General features: G+C 44.1%; 1 protein-coding gene and 1 pseudogene across 1 annotated transcript in view; both read right to left on the bottom strand.

Annotated features, from left to right (window-relative positions):
- The window catches only part of LOC128329000 (keratin, type I cytoskeletal 17-like), a 213,631-nt gene that overhangs the window by 132,549 nt on the left and 64,731 nt on the right, over nucleotides 1–16,351 (bottom strand). The gene's annotated exons all lie outside the window — the stretch shown is intronic.
- Nucleotides 7,737–7,814, bottom strand: LOC128332221 (uncharacterized; annotated as a pseudogene).

Genomic DNA, 16,351 nt, shown 5'->3' with positions numbered 1-16,351 from the left:
TCACCGGTTCATTTGGTGACGACTCAGAGGCGGGCCTTCTCTGTAGCTGCTCCTGGACTGTGGAATGCACTCCCAGCGGAAATTCGTAATCTTGATTCTTTGCTGTCCTTCAAGAGAGCCCTTAAAACCTATCTGTTTGGCCTGGCCTTTCAGGGTTTTTAATCAGTTTTAATTGTTTTAATACCTGGTTTGGGGGTTTTAATTGTTTTGATAGTTTAATTGTTTTTTAAGTTGTTTTAAATTGGTATTTATATTTGTATCTCTGTTTTAATTGTTTTTAATGTTTTCTGTTTTAATTGTAAACCGCCCTGAGCCATTTCGGAAGGGCGGTATATAAATAAAATAAAATAAAATAAAATAAAATAAAATAAAATAAAATAAAATAAAATAAAATAAAATAAAAAAATAAGTGGACCTCTCCAGAAGATCATAACAGGCAGCAGGGTTTATGACAAAGGAGGCGCTCTCTTAAATAGCCTGGACCTAAGCCATTAAGGGCTTTATAGGGAATAACCAGCACTTTGTATTTCACCTGGAAACATATTGGCAGCCTGTGCAGTTCTTTCAAAACCAGTGTTATGTGGTCCCTTTGTGTTGTCCCAGAGACCAATCTGGCTGCCGCATTCTGTACCAATTGTAGTTTCCAGACTATGTACAAAGGCAGCCACATGTAGAGTGCATTACAGTAGTCAAGTCTGGAGGTTACCAGCATATGTACCACTGTTTTAAGGTCATTCGCCTCTAGAAATTGATGTAGCCAAAGCTGGTAAAAAGTGCTCTTGTCTTGGCCACCGCCTCAACCTGAGAAACCAGGGAGAGCTTGGGATACAGGAGCACTCCCAAGCTACGTACCTGATATTTCAGGGAGAGTGTAACCCCATGTAGAACAGGCAGATCTAAACTTGCTCCTAAGTGTCCTCTCCGACCCGCTGCAAAATTGGCCCCTTGGTATATGGAAGAACTACGGGGGCTGAAGCAGCAAGGCAGATGACTGGAGCGCAAGTGGAGAAAGACTTGACTCGAATCCAACAGATTGCAACATAGAGTATATTTGAAGATCTATTCTCAGGCAATACGTGTGGCAAAGAGATTCTTTTCTGCCTGTATTGCATCCACAAGTTCACGTCCAGCAGAGTTGTTCAGGGTTGTGAGAGGGCTAGTACATGCCTCTCCTCCTTTGAATCAGAATCTGGAACCATTGATTACCAGCTGTAACGTGTTTAATGAATTCTTTGTGGGGGAAATCTCTCGTATGCGGGCCGACTTAGTCTCCACAATTACTTCAGTGTCTGATGTGGAGGTGTCCAGCAACTCCTCCTGTGTAGTTAGGTTGGATCAATTCCAGTTTGTGACTCCTGAGGACATGGACAAGCTGCTTGGAACAGTGTGGCCTACCACCTGTTCTCTTGACCCTTGCCTGACATGGCTTATACTATCTAGCAGGGGGATTGTTGTAGTAGGCCTGGTAGAGATTATAAATGCTTCTCTGAGGGAAGGAAGGATGCCTCTTTGTCTTAAGGAGGCAACTATTAGACCACTTCTAAAGAAGCCTGCCTTGGATCCCTCAGAGTTGAGTAACTACAGGCCTGTCTCCAAACTTTCGTGATTGGGCAAGGTAATTGAAAGGGTCGTGGCTTCCCAGCTCCAGACAGTCTTGGAGGAAACCAATTATCTAGACCCATTTCAGACTGGCTTTCGGGTGGGCTATTGGGTGGAGACTGCCTTGGTTGACCTGATGGTTGATCTCCAATTGGAAATTGACAGAGGAAATATGACTCTGTTGGTCCTTTTGGACCTCTCGGTTGCTTTCGCTACTATCGATCATAGTATCCTTCTGGAGCGTCTGAGGGGGTTGGGAGTGGGGGACACTGCTTTGCAGTGGTTCCACTCCTATCTTTCGGGAAGGTTCCAGATGGTGTCCCTTGGAGACTGTTGGTCTTCAAAATCTGAACTTTCATATGGTGTCACTCAGGGCTCCATATTGTCTCCGATGTTGTTTAACATCTACATGAAACCTCTGAGAGAGATCATCAGGAGATTTGGTGCAGGGTGCTATCAGCATGCTTATGACACCCAAATCTATTTCTCCATGTCAACCTCATCCGGAGAAGGCATAACCTCCCTAAATGTCTGCCTGGAGACAGTAATGGACTGGATGAGGAATAACAAACTGAGGCTGAATCCAGATAAGACGGAGGTACTTATTGTGCGGGGTTGGAACTCGGGAGATGATTTTGATCTGCCAGTTCTGGATGGGGTTACACTTCCCCAGAAGGAACAGGTGTGCAGTCTGGGGGTGCTTCTGGATCCAAGCCTCTCCCTGGTGTCCCAGGATGAGGTGGTGGCCAGAGGTGCCTTTTATCAGCTTCGGCGGATACACCAGTTGCGTCTGTTTCTTGAGATAAATGACCTCAGGACAGTGGTACATATGCTGGTAACTTCCAGACTGGATTACTGTAATGCGCTCTATGTGGGTCTACCTTTGTATGTAGTCCGGAAACTATAGCTGGTTCAGAATGCAGCAGCCAGGTTGGTCTACAGGTCATCTCGGAGAGACCATATTACTTCTGTATTGAAAGAGCTACACTGGCTGCCGATCAGTTTCCTGGCAAAATACAAGGTGTTAGTTATTACCTATAAAGCCCTAAATGGCTCGGGCTCTGGGTATTTAAGAGAACATCTTCTTTGTCATGAACCCCACCGCCTATTGAAATCATCTGGAGAGGTCCATCTGGAGTTGCCAACGGCTCATCTGGTGGCTACTCGGGGATGGGCCTTCTCAGTTGCTGCCCTGATGCTTTGGAATGCACTCCCTGCTGAAATAAGAGCCTCCCCATCTCTGACAATTTTAAAAAAATCCTTAAAGACACATTTGTTCACCCAGGCTTTTAATTAAATACCATCGTAATAGTTTTAACATTGTTTTAAAATATTCTTTTAAGGTTTTAAATTGTTGTAATGTTTAAACTTTTTGCTGTCATTTATTTTAACCAATGTTTTAATTTCTTTGTTGTCATTTATCTGTTTTAACTAATGTTTTAACTTTTCTGTTTTTGTTGTAAACCGCCCAGAGACATAAGTTTTGGGAGGTATGAAAATATGTTAAATAAAATAAATAAATAAATAAATAAAAACCATCTCTTGGATCCTGTCCACTCACAGTCAGTACCTCCGTCTTATTTGGATTCAACTTCTGTTTGTTATCCCTCATCCAGCCCATTACTGCCTCCAGGCAAGCATTTAGGGAAGATATGACATTTCCTGATGAGGTTGGCATGGAGAAATAGATCTGGGTGTCATCCACATATTGATAACACCCAGCACCAAACCTCCTGATGATCTCTCCCAGCGGTTTCATTTAGATGTTAAAGAGCATTGGAGACAGTATGGAGCCTTGTGGAACTCCACACTTCAGTTCTCACTTAGTGGAACAACAGTCTCCAAGCGACACCATCTGGAATCTGCCAGAGAGGTTGGAGTGGAACCACTGTAAAACAGAAACCCAATCAGAAAGTGATCTGGATCCCCTGCAAAATTGCCCATAAGAATCTGCAGTCACATTGGGGAAAACCACCATCTGAACAGATTCCTAGAGATTGCAGGGATGGAAGCTGGGAAATTCTGCATGCAAAGCATGTGCTCTACCCCAAGCTACTTCCCCACAAAAGGAAGGCAAGAACCTGGCACCTGCACACCGCCCCCCAGGGTACCAAGTTGCACAGGGGGTTTGCGCATTTGCTTTCGGGCTGAGTCACACCCATGATAAACTCACAAACATTTCCTCGTCTTACCATTTGGACTAGCTAGATCAGCACAGTTCTCAGGGGGCTTGGATATCTCATCAGAAGCTTTTGCTTCTGGGGTTACCAGGACTGTGGGAATTCAAGTGTAGAAATGGGCATCCTGGGGACCTCAACTTATCATTTTTTAAAAGCAATTTTCTAGCCTGGCTGCTAAGATAGCCTTGAAGGCCTGTGGGGACTGTCAATGAAATATCTGAAGCTAGCTTTGTGTGTATGTGTCCAAAATTTAAGCAGACATTTTATTTGTTGCAGGGGAGGGCTTAAGTACCCTGCATCCTCCTTTGCCTCTCTCCACGACTAGCCAAAACAGAATAGATAATATACACAATAAAGAAAATATATGGAAATGTATTCAGTTTACATAATGTATATGGGTCAGCTGTTTTCACATGAAACTTTATTATTATTATTATTTAAAGTTATTTAGTTATTTATAATGTTTATTTCCTGACTTTCTTCCTGATGAAAAGCAGCTGACAATATGAGAACATTAATTTATCATAAACCTAATGTTGTTTTTTAATGAGGAACATACACAGCACTATTTATCACAGGTGGGGTTCATACAAGCACAAGGATCTCGGTTAAAAAGTTAATCAGGATTAGTGAGCCCTGTGGATTGGTTATCTATCCTTGTTAAATGCTGGTTAACCGGAGCAGTTTGACTAGGATTGCCCTGAAATTCTGGGTTCCCATAATCAGCCCACAGGACTCACTAATCCTGATCAACTTTTTAACCAGGTACCTTGTGATTGTTTGAACCCAGCCACAGACTTATTCAGTCATAAAGGGCTTGATGCGACGTTTCTCTTTGGAAACAGAGACCACTTTTCAGCTCAGCACAACCCAGCAATTGGCCTTCTTCAGTCCTACTGGAATAGAGATAAGAGTGGGGAGAGCAGCCCACCTCCTGCCCTGCCCCACCTTTCTTCTACTGAAACTCACAGTCCCCGAAGACTGTCTATGTTACAAAACATCAGAGAAAATATAAACATGACTGCAAGTAACTTGTAGTTTGCTCCTTAATTACGGTGCTTGTGTGTGTGTGTGCACAGATGCTCTTGTGTGACAATTTAACATACTTTTTCAGCAAGAAGAGCTATCTTTAATATATGTTTCATCTAGGTTGGATAAAAACTGATGCTTTGAAGAAAATTAAAGATCCAACTTTTATTTAAAAAATTTAATGGATTAGAAAGTTGATATGCAAAAAGTGCACACAGCTTCCCTGAGCCCAGCCATTTCCTTTGGCATGAATGATTTCGTTAGAATGTGTTGCATTGTAATGCAATTGTGTACTAAGAAATTCTGATTAACCTGAAGAGTAGCCATTGCCAACTTAAGCTTCCACTCTGTGCTGCTTGCTTTGATAACGCTGAAGAAGTTGCAGGGGGGTGGGTTGAAGGAGGGAGTTTGGTTCAATTCATTCAGTTAGTTACTCAGTCACCATTCTCTGCCTGCCAGGCTGAGCCCAGCCTGCTAGCCTGCTATGGCTGGCTTCTTCTTTGCAATGAAGATTGGGTCATATTGTGACTTCTAGCATCTTCATCGTTTTTATTCAAACTATATCAAATAGGTTGTGTGGTGCCATAGGCTCCAATCTGTTGCAGAAAAGTCAAAGAATGCACCCAAAGTTGTGTGCAATTGTTGTCAGGATCATCACTCTTCTACTTGGGTAGGTGGGAGGGGAGCCAAACCTGGCTGTTCCACTGGCAGAATGTTGCTGTTGTTTGCACCTTTCTTACTTAACCCGCTTTTATGGCTGGGTGCCACAGATATAGCTGTGCCACCACCCAGATTTCAAAGGAATTGGGCAAAGGGCTGATTTTTTGTGATTAATTGAAGTTTGAGTGTCTTTAAGCTTTTCCCCCATAGGGAATAATGGTGGTTTCAGCAGCCCCATAACTGCACTTGGGAGGTGCTGGGGTGGCCCAGAGCGAGTGGTGGTATAGTGCACAGAGGGTGCCAACCACCCCCAATGGGTTGCTAACCCATTGGGGTACTGGGTTTTGTTGTTTCTGAGGTGCTGAGTGTAGATTCTCTGGTAGCATGTGAGATTTTCAATGATAAACCATGAATCCACTCTCATATGCTACCAGAGAATCTACACTCAGAACATCTCTAGAACAACAAAACCCTGTACTTCATGGGTTGGCAACCCATGGGGGTGGTTGGCACCCTATGTGCACTGCACCACCACTAGCTCTGGGGCCCCCAAGTGCCCCCCAAGTGCAGTTATGGGCCTGCTGAAACCTCCATTATTCCCTATGGAGGGAAAATCTTAAACTTCATTAATTCCTTTAAAAATCAGTCCTTTGCCCAATTCCTTTGAAATAATTGTGGTATTTTCCTTGCCCCCATTGGGCACTACCACCAACCACACTCCACTCTGTGCCACCCCTTTCCACCCCGCGTGAAGCTATACTTTTGCTGAAACCTCCATTATTCCCTATGGGGAAAAACTGAAAGACATGCAAACTTCAAAAATTCACCAAAAATCAGCCCTTTGCCCTTTGGAATTCCTTTGAAATTTTTGTGGTAGCTTCCACTCATTGGGCACTACAACCCCCCCCCCCTTGGCCATGTGACCATTTAAAAAAATCTAAATTAATTCAGATTCAGATTAATTCAGTTCCAAATTGAAATTGGGGTGTTTTGGAAGGCTTATTTTTGTGTTGAGTGTAGATTTAGGACAAAAGCCTAATTGGGGGTGTTTCAGATTCAGTCCAAATTGAAACACAGAAAATACAAAACGCACAGCCCTTGTTATAGGCCAGTCTCCAGTCTCCAATGGTTGGGCAAGATGACTGAGAGAGTGGTGGCTAACCAGCTCCAGGCGGTCTTAGAGGAAACCAATTATCTAGACCCATTTCAAACTAGCTTTAGAGAGGGCTATGGGGTTGAGTCTGCCTTGGTCGGCTTGATGGATGACCTTTACCAAGGAATCAACAGAGGGAGTGTAACTCTGTTGGTTCTCTTGGCTCTCTCAGCAGCGTTCGATATAATCGACCATGGTATCCTTCTAGATCACCTGGGGGGAATTGGGGATAGGAGGCACTGTTTTGCAGTGGTTCCGCTCCTATGTCTCAGGCAGATTCCAGATGGTGGAGCTTGGTGAGAGTTCCTCTTTAAAATGAGAGTTATTATATGGAGTCCCTCAGGGCTCTATGCTGTCACCAATACTTTTTAATATTTACATGAAAACACTGGGTGAGGTCATCAGGAGATTTGGTGCAGGGTATTATCAGTATGCTGATGACACCCAAATCTATTTCTCCTTATCATCATCATCATCATCATCATCATCATCATCATGAAATTGCATTAACTCCCTAAATGCCTGCCTACAGGCAGTTATGGGCTGGATGAGGGATAACAAATTGAAGCTGAAGCCAAGCAAGACAGAGGTGCTCATTGTGAGTGATTGGAATTTAAGGGATGAGTTAGATCTTCCTGTGTTGGATGGGGTTACACTCCCCCAGAAGGAACAGGTACACAGCTTGGGAGTGCTTTTGGATCTGGGCCTCACCTTGGTATCTCAGGTGGAGGCTATGGCCAGGAGTGCTTTCTATCAACTTCGGCTGATTCGACAGCTGTGTCCATTCCGTGAAGAGAACGATCTCAAAACAGTGGTGCATCAGCTGGTAACTTCCAGGCTTGACTACTGCAATGTGCTCTACGTGAGGCTGCCTTTGTACGTAGTTCGGAAACTTCAGTTAGTTCAAAATGCAGCAGCCAGATTGGTCTCTGGGGTAACCTGAACGGTTTGGGTCCGGGCTACCTTAGAGAGCACCTTCTTCGGTATGATCCCCATCGCTCATTGAGGTCATCTGGGGAGGTCCGTCTCCAGTTACCACCAGTATGTCTGGTGGCAGAACCGGGCCTTTTCTGTAGCTGCTCCTGGTCTATGGAATGCACTCCCGGCAGATATCCGCAGTTGCAGTTTTCAATTAGCAATAATCGCGCCTCGGATTAACCTCATTGGCTACGATACTGCTACTGCGCAAAACTGCAATCATCTTTAATTTTAGCTTTGTTACCTGTAATTTTTAATCTGAATTATTTTTATGCTGGTCTCCGACCATAATAAAGGATGGATGGACTGATGGATTGATCCGCAGTTTAGGCTCACTGTCTGCCTTTAAGAGAGCTCTAAAAACGTATTATTATTTTTTTGCATGGAGCGGTTTATAAATGTAATAAATAAATAAATAAATAATAAAAATGTGGTGCTTCACCCAGGCTTTTATGAGTACAGTTTTTACTTCTGCTGCTTTGTGTTTTTTGTGTTACTGTTTTAAAGAGAGCCAGAGTGGTGTAGTGGTTAGAGTGCTGGACTAGGACCGGGGAGACCCGAGTTCAAATCCCCATTCAGCCATAATACTAGCTGGGTGACTCTGGGCCAGTCACTTCTCTCTCAGCCTAACCTACTTCACAGGGTTGTTGTAAAAGAGAAACTTAAGTATGTAGTACACTGCTCTGGGCTCCTTGGAGGAAGAGTGGGATATAAATGTAATAATAATAATGTAATAATAATAATAAATAGGTTTTTAAACTTTTAAATGGAGATATATTATTTTTATATGTAATATTTGTACTTTTAATTTGTTTTTTTTAATTGTGCATGGTTTAAAATATATTGTAAACCGCTTTGAGATTATTTTATTGAAAAGCGGTATAGACATTGAACAATACATAAATAAATAAAGACTTTTAAAAGTGGGGAGGAGGCAGAAATAAGTGAGACAAAGTACCATACTATGTTCTCCAGGGCACTTTCTAGACTAGCTGCTTATCAGCAGCAAAATGCCTCCGTTCAGGCAAGTTGCATTCGGGATGTAAACAGCAAGGGGAGCAGTCTCGCAGCAACTAACAACCTGAAAAAACAGCAAATTTTTCACACCGGATATATGATGTCCTTGCTTTATATCGCAGCAATTAAATTTGCAACAAGGCACTGGAAATGTGAACGGCACCCTGCTGTCCGCATAGGGACTGCAGTGTCACAACACAGGAAGTGTGGAAGCACATTTCCGAGATATATCCTGACCCCGTTGTAGGGTCTAATCTGGAAAGCGCCCAGGAGGTTTTACAGACAGGGCTTTACCCCCGAATCCACTCCTGATTGGAGTGTGCCAGTCCACATATTCGCTGGATTTAACCCGACCTCCCTGAGGGCTATCTTGGACCAGGACAGACAGGGCTTTGTTTTCCCCTGGAGGGAGGCTGCGAATTCTGGCTTAGCCCGAGGTATGTCCAACTTAAAATAATCATCTATTTCCAGCAGCTTTTGAAAAAACCCTGATGTTTCTGCTAAGTTCCGACACTTGTCTTTGATGTGTGTAGGGGAGCAGCCGAGGGCTATGTGAATGTTCCACCTAATCCCCCAGATTAAACTGTCTCAAATCTGCTGTGAAGTAGATTCGCTCCTCGGATACCCTGCAGCATAAAGTCCTGTCTGTAAAACCTCCAGGTCTCCAGCTGTCCAGCAATGCCGCCCAAACCCCAGTTCCTCTGATTTTTTGTGAATAAACATGGGATTTTTTTAAAAGTGCCACAAAATGGCTGTCCTGCAAAATGGTGGCTGTAAATGACATTGCAAGTCATTTCTGGCCACCCAGGAAGTGCAGATAGGCAAATTTTGCCTTTTTTTTTTGAACCACGGATAATGAGGTTGAGTCTCTATTGCCCGACTGCAGATACGCAAAACCATGGGTGCCGGGATCACAGATAATGAGGGCCACCTGTAACGTTGATTTCAACAAAACTATTGTTATCACCTTCCGTTCCTTGTGGTTCTTTATGGCTGAAAACAGGGGCTTAGCAAGGTTGGAGTGGGCCAAGACAGAAGATTTTAAAATGGGCCCCCCGCCCCGAAGCTCAGCTCGTGAAGTAAAGAAATCTTAAATGAGGCTGAATAGTGGTAACAAAAAGCATAGTAAAAAAATTATGTGTGTGTGTGTGTGTGTGTGTACATGTGTGTGTGTACATACATAAACAATCTATGCGCCACAATAGAACATCATCCTAAATTATTTTTTTTTAAGGTTTTGTAAATTGTGGACGATGCAGATCGTTTAATGGTACTAGAGAAAGACATGCTGTTCTGGAAGCTCCAAGTCTTAACACTCAGATCAATTTCGGAGGATGAATACAACTGAAGGAAGGCTGGGTGGGTGCGCGGCTGGGGGAGTCAGTCACGTGACCTGCTCAAGGCAGTGGGCTCCCAGACAACTGTCTCCCCTTGCCCTATTATAGTTATGCCCCTGGCTGAAAACAATTCATAACAGTTTGACCTTAAAAGGCAACCTGTTTGTTACCTGGAATAAAAACTAAAAGGAAAAGTCATCTTTCATTTTTCTTTTCCCATCAAATCTGTCCCACTGAAGGGAAAATAATTCATAGGATGGTTTTTTTAGGATGATTAAAACCAACATGCTACAATTACAATCACTTATGATAAATAGTTACATCACAGGCAAATAAAAGTTACAGCTAATTTACAATTTACATATGCAAATAATATTTCACCCATATACAGCCTTCCATATGCATCAGTACATTTTATACTTGTTAATAGATGCTTCAGAATACACCAGTAGAGAGGGAGCAATTACTTAATATTAACAAAACAAAAAACAAAACAAAAACCATTATTCCAATATATTACTCAGGTGATGGGAAGTAGGAGCAAGAGTCCCAAATCCAAGATCCAGAGTGTTATCCGTGTTGCAGCAAAAACAAGAAGACTCTTGTGGTATCCTAAAGACAAACACATTTAATGTAGCACAAACTTTCATTGACTACTATCCATTTCCTCACATGCAGAGCCCAGGGTCTTTGCTAGTCGCCAGCCCTACTGATTAGCCACTGAGCAAGCTTTAATTTATGCATAATGCTCAGTTGTTGATTATTCAATTCAAGCCAGCAACTCTAATTCTCAGTATCCAGGCTTTTTGCCTTCCTTGCATCCATACTCGAGTCTTCTGTTTCCTCCAGTCAACACTGGAATCCTAACCTCCACCTCATTTGTTACTAGCACTGCCCCCCACCACTTTCCCCCCCCCATCCAGGATAAGCACACAATCTTCCCTGCTGTTTCATATAAGTCCTACCCTCACTCATGAAATAAAATCCCAAAGGAGCAGCAACAATTCCTGTCTGCTGGAGGAAATGCTGCGATTTCCTTTGCAAAACAGGACAGCCAGCCTTCAAAGCATTTTTAAAAATCTGCAGTTGGCATGTTTGCGTGCAGCGGATGGGCCTTTTTTGGTGAGCCTAAAGGGGGCACATAATTTCTCTAGCACAATTGTTGTGGCAGGGGAGAAGTACTGGTACCCAAGGGGTGTGTGGCTATGTAATTCTTCGGCGTAATATAGCCTCACCATCCCCCTCCATGAAGCGCTTCTATTAATAAACAATAAGGTTACAGAGAACCGAACCCCCTTGGCTGCAACTGCTGGGCTGTGTTGCTGAATTATACATAAACCAGGCGCAGCCTTAACCAAAATTGACTGCACCTAATGCACTGTTTGAAATATTGACGCTGATAGTTTGCTCTAGATTAACATCTTTCCCAGTTGGCGATGAGATCAGCATTGTTGCCTGTGGCTCTGGATCCACCAATGTGACAGGATCACTCTTTGCTTTTAACCTTTACCCTAGCACCATTGCCCTTGGGACTGGCTGCTAGGGCACTTGGAGAGCTTTACTAAGGCTTTTCAATGCTACCCACAACTTCTCCCCACCACACACACACACACACACACACACACACACAGCCATTGGGAAAGGGGGTAGTATTATTCCAGTATTTTATGTTCAACTCTTCTGAGCATTGGTGGTGCACATAATTCCTCTGAGCTGCTAAATGTATTCCACTCATTTTCCCCCACCAAGTCCAGTCTGCTACTCTAGAGGAAGCATATATCTGGACTTACAATGATTTAATTATTAGTCTTTCTCCCAAAGAAATCAGAAAACTGTATTATCTAAGGAAGAGGGCTGAGGATCAATTTTTAGGCTCCTAAAGGAGTTCAAAACAGATATAGGTTTGTATTGTAGAACAGTGGTAAGTGATAGGGACAATGCTTGCAGGGGATAGACGAAAGAAAAGGGGTAGGTGGCAATTCACTACATCAGATCTTCAAACCCAGCAGTCACCAAAGCAACAGCAGAAACTACCAGATAGCATCCTCTGACTTAGGGCGGGTTCACCTGACTGCCAGCCAGTCTGGAAATGGGAAAATTTCAGGGATATGCATATGTTGGAATGTGAGAGTGTGTGCTCCCAATGGGTGCCCAAGTCCAGTTCCTGTGGTCTCTGACCGTGCCTGAGATTTGCTCAAGATTCTCCACCCAACTTCCAGATCTTGTGTATGTAAGTCAGGAGATTGTCAAGTGGAGAATCTTGGGTACTGGACTAGGTGGGTTCAGATGTTATGCCTGCCGGAGCACACTCTTTCGCATCGCAGTATATGCCCCAACATCCCCCCCCCCTTCCAGGATGACTGGCAGAAATGGGAACCCACATTTCTGGGCATGACAGTGCCAACCCAAAACATTTTTTTGCCTGAAGTGGAAAGCAAAATGGCATCTCCTTCCTTGTCCTGTTCTCCCTTTTCTTTACATTAAAATCATACCCTCATTTCTTTTCTTCTTTCAATACTCTCCCCTTTCCTTCATTTTCTTTTAAGCATTCCCCTTCCTTTATACATCTGCTTTGGGGGACAAATGTGAAATTTCCATTTGGTTCTCTCTCTAGATATGTGGAGATACTAAGCAAATTCACCTACAAGTGAGTAAGTAAATGTGAAAAATGCCACCCAAAGCTGCCGCCTTCATCCTGCTTCACGGCAGCACCAAGTCTGGCTTTAAGTCTCACGTGCACTATTTATGTGAATATTTGATCCTTGCTAATGCTGAAGAGAGACGTTTGCAAAGTGAATTAGCATTCTAACTAATGTAGATGTTTCAATTTACATTGCAGACAAATTGAAGCAGGAGCCTTCTATAAGAAGTCTCATTGTAATAAAGGGGAAGGCAGCATTGAGTAGTCTAAAACACTTCAATTCCAATTTAATTTCAAACAATTCTATCTGATTCTAGTGTTTGGAGGGGTTATCTGTTGTTTGGAGGTTGTTGAATGGCGGCGGGGGAGGGGGGTCTCATTACCAATACCTGGCAAATTAAAACAGCAGATGAACAGCCTGAAGGCATAGGATGCAGTTTTACTGCTGAAGCAAAGCAAGTCTTGATGTAATCTGTCGGAGTAAAAGACTACCTGGGAACAACATATAAGCTACACTGGTATGCTAATTAAATTAAATTAAATTAAATTAAATTAAATTAAATTAATTAAATAAAATTAATAACTAGCCTCCGGAGTCCATCCTCGGTGATCCTACCATGCTTCTTGGTACTCCCCATTTCTGGGGAAATTCTGAATTCCAGAATCATTCAGGAAGATTCCAACTTCTCGGTTACAGTTTCATGGAATGTTAGCCCCTAAGGCAGGGGATTGGCAGTCTTACAGAAGTGGTATGCCAAGTCTTCATTTCTTCGTGATTTTGCATGCCACTAAAGGCCTCAGAGCTGCAGCAGGGGAGTGAGGTGCTTCTCTCCATTCCTCCTCCTCCTGGTCATCTCTCCAGCTGGCCTGGCCTCTCTCCAGAGGACCCAGATGTTCAGTTGTTTGTCCTCTCACCCCTGGCCAGGTTAAATAAAGTGCAACAATCCCCACACCCTTCAAGCAAGCACCTCCCACTTCCAGCTTTGGTTCCCTCCCCTTCACAAAGCCTTTGCTACCTTGTTCATGCCTGCCCTGCCCCTTCCATGCTAGTGCTCAGCGCTAGCTCTCCCTCTTCTGCTCATAATGGGGCCATGGCTCCAGGAGAGATGTCATGCCAGCCTGGCACCCTCCAGTGCTTTGGGCAGTTGGCAATATGTGGCCATGAGTGCCACTCCAACTAATTTATCGTGCCAGTTCTGGCATGTGTGCCATAGGTTGTTGGCTTCCTTCTTCTACACAAGACTTGCTCAAGTTAGGCCCCCCCAGATATTTTTGGACTACAACTCTCGTAATCCCCAGCCACAGTGGCCAATAGCCAGAGATTATGAGAATTGTAGGCCAATATCTGCAGGCAGGACAAATTAGAGCAGCCCTGCTCTACACACACAACCCAGCCAAGTGCAGAAACGGACCACAGAAGGAGGCACACATTCCCCTAGCAGTCAAGACTCGTCTATGTTCAGGATGTTCAGAATTTAAACAGCTCACAGCTGTAGTTGCCAGTGTGATGGTCTTGCTCCTGAATGGGCCCTTCAAGGTCTGTGGATCCTACCTGCTTCTGTTGAACCTCAGAGGTACAATAGCAGCATTAGAATACCTCTGATTTAACAGATGGTGGAGATGAACAATAGAAAATGGCCAGTGCATTCATGCCCTGCCTCTGGATGCTTCTTCCAGAGGCCTGTGTTTGTTCATTGTTGGACACAGAGTACAGGACTGGATGGAGCTTGGGACAATTCTTACATTCTTGGCACTCTTTGTGGTGGGGGAAAGCCACAACAATTTAATTGTAGAGTGGAAAGTTCTCAAAGCCGTTTACAGAGGAAGATGGTTTTGCATCCCAAAGGGGCTCACAATCTAAAAAGAAATGCACCAGCAACAGCCACTGGAAAAGGCACTGCGCTAGGATGATGAGGGACAGTTGCTCTCCCCCTGCTAAAGATAAAAGCCACTCAAAGGTGCCTGTGAGCAGGGGACTGCCAAGTCCAGACTCAAAAAGAATACCTGTACTGGTTAAGGGTGCGTCGTCCATTGCCTTCTCTGGGGCATTTTTCACACAGCAGGCTTTACCATGAGTTTACTGCAAGACTTTACTGCGAGTTTGAAGTTGTCCCAAAAAACCGACGCAAAACGTGGATGTTATTGCCCTGGATATAAATCGGGCTACACTCTAATGTGCAATGAAAAACCCGAATCGTGTGTGAAGTGCTCCCTGATGGCTTGCAGGGACTTCGGGGTGAATCTGACCGATATGTGTACGGAGGAGATGTGAGCTAAAAAGCCCTAAAAGCAAAAGGTGTACATGACATTTTCTAAGCAGATGTTTAAAAGGACAGGAGGCCCCTGCCAGGGCTGGCAACCCTCTACTGAAGCTACATTTGTCTTTTTATTAAAAAGAAAAATCAATTAAATTGCAATCATAAGTCAAGATAAAAAGTTTGAGGTTTGCTGTGATGATGGATCTCTATGGAAAACTTCAGCTAGTGGCTTTGTGGCTGCTGTTAGGAGTTGACATCTCAGGCCACTCCATGCCATTAATGATTTGGGCAGATTTTTTTTCATGAAGCTAATGGGTTTGTGGTTTCCCATCTTCCTGTTAATGCAGCCAAACAATCGAAGCTTTTAGTGTACAGCGGAGGGGCTGGTGCTTGACGCGTCTCTCTCCTTCCAGCATGCTGTTGCTGTGCTGGCAGTCTCATGATCATGCTGCCTGGTATTGTCCATTGTGTTGTGTGTCAGCAAAGCAAAGAAGGGTTGGGATGGAGCAGTGAAAGCTTCTCCCACGGCAGAGAAACGGGTACACTGAACTTCCACTCTCCAGTAGGAAAACTGGGGCATAATCAGGTGAGAGAGTTCTGCAAAGCACAGACCACTTCCCGTGTTACTTTATTAACACAGATTATAAGAATGGCTGTGATAACTACAGCATATTTTGATGGCTGTAATAACCACAGCATATTTTGATACCGTGCGAACTCACAGTGTAAAGACTGAATTGTATTCTGCCAGAAAAAGGGTTAAAAGTTTGACTACTGGCAGGCTGAGAGCTTGGTTTGGGTTGGATCTTGCTGAAGGCACGTATGTCTTCTGATCTTGAACAGTTGGGTATGCTGGACTGAGCCTGATTATGGGTCCCAAACAAAAAGTGGCAGGAGTTCCTCTTTCAGATCCACTGCCGCCAGGAGGTGGGGGCAGCAAGTGGGATCTTTTAGAAGGAGGAGGAGAGCAGGTCCTTACCTGCTCTCCCCTGCCCCATGTAGCTTCCTGCTGTGGCAGTGCTCCCCCGCAAGAACCTCCGTGCAGCACCGGCACACACATGGCATCCACCAAGGTGTTCTCTGTGTGTGTGTGTGTGTGTGTGTGTATGTGTGCGCGCGCCATGGCAGGAAGCTGTATGAGGTGTAGGAGAGCAGGTAAGGATCTGCTCTCCTTCTTTTTAAAGACCCTGCTCGCTGCTCCAGCCCCAGCAGCACTGAACCTGTGCACAAACCTTGGTTCGTGAACATCCCTATCAGCAACATCTGGAGTTCCACAGTTGAGAACCCCAGCAATATAAGGTTAAGCAAGCTTAAGCCCATTGAAGTCGTTAAGCAAGCTTAAGAACTGTTGAAGTCAGGGAGCTTAAGCATGCTGAATTCTCTGTGCAGGGGTGACTCTTTCATAAGGTAATAAGGCTATTCTCACGATGGAGAGAAACCGGGATAAGAGAGCCCAGCTTGGTTTCCCTCCATCATGTGAACCGGCGGCTAGCCCACCT

The sequence above is a fragment of the Hemicordylus capensis genome, chromosome 6, assembly GCF_027244095.1.
Source record: "Hemicordylus capensis ecotype Gifberg chromosome 6, rHemCap1.1.pri, whole genome shotgun sequence".
Lineage (NCBI taxonomy): Eukaryota > Metazoa > Chordata > Lepidosauria > Squamata > Cordylidae > Hemicordylus > Hemicordylus capensis.
This window is presented reverse-complemented; position numbering and strand designations above follow the sequence as displayed.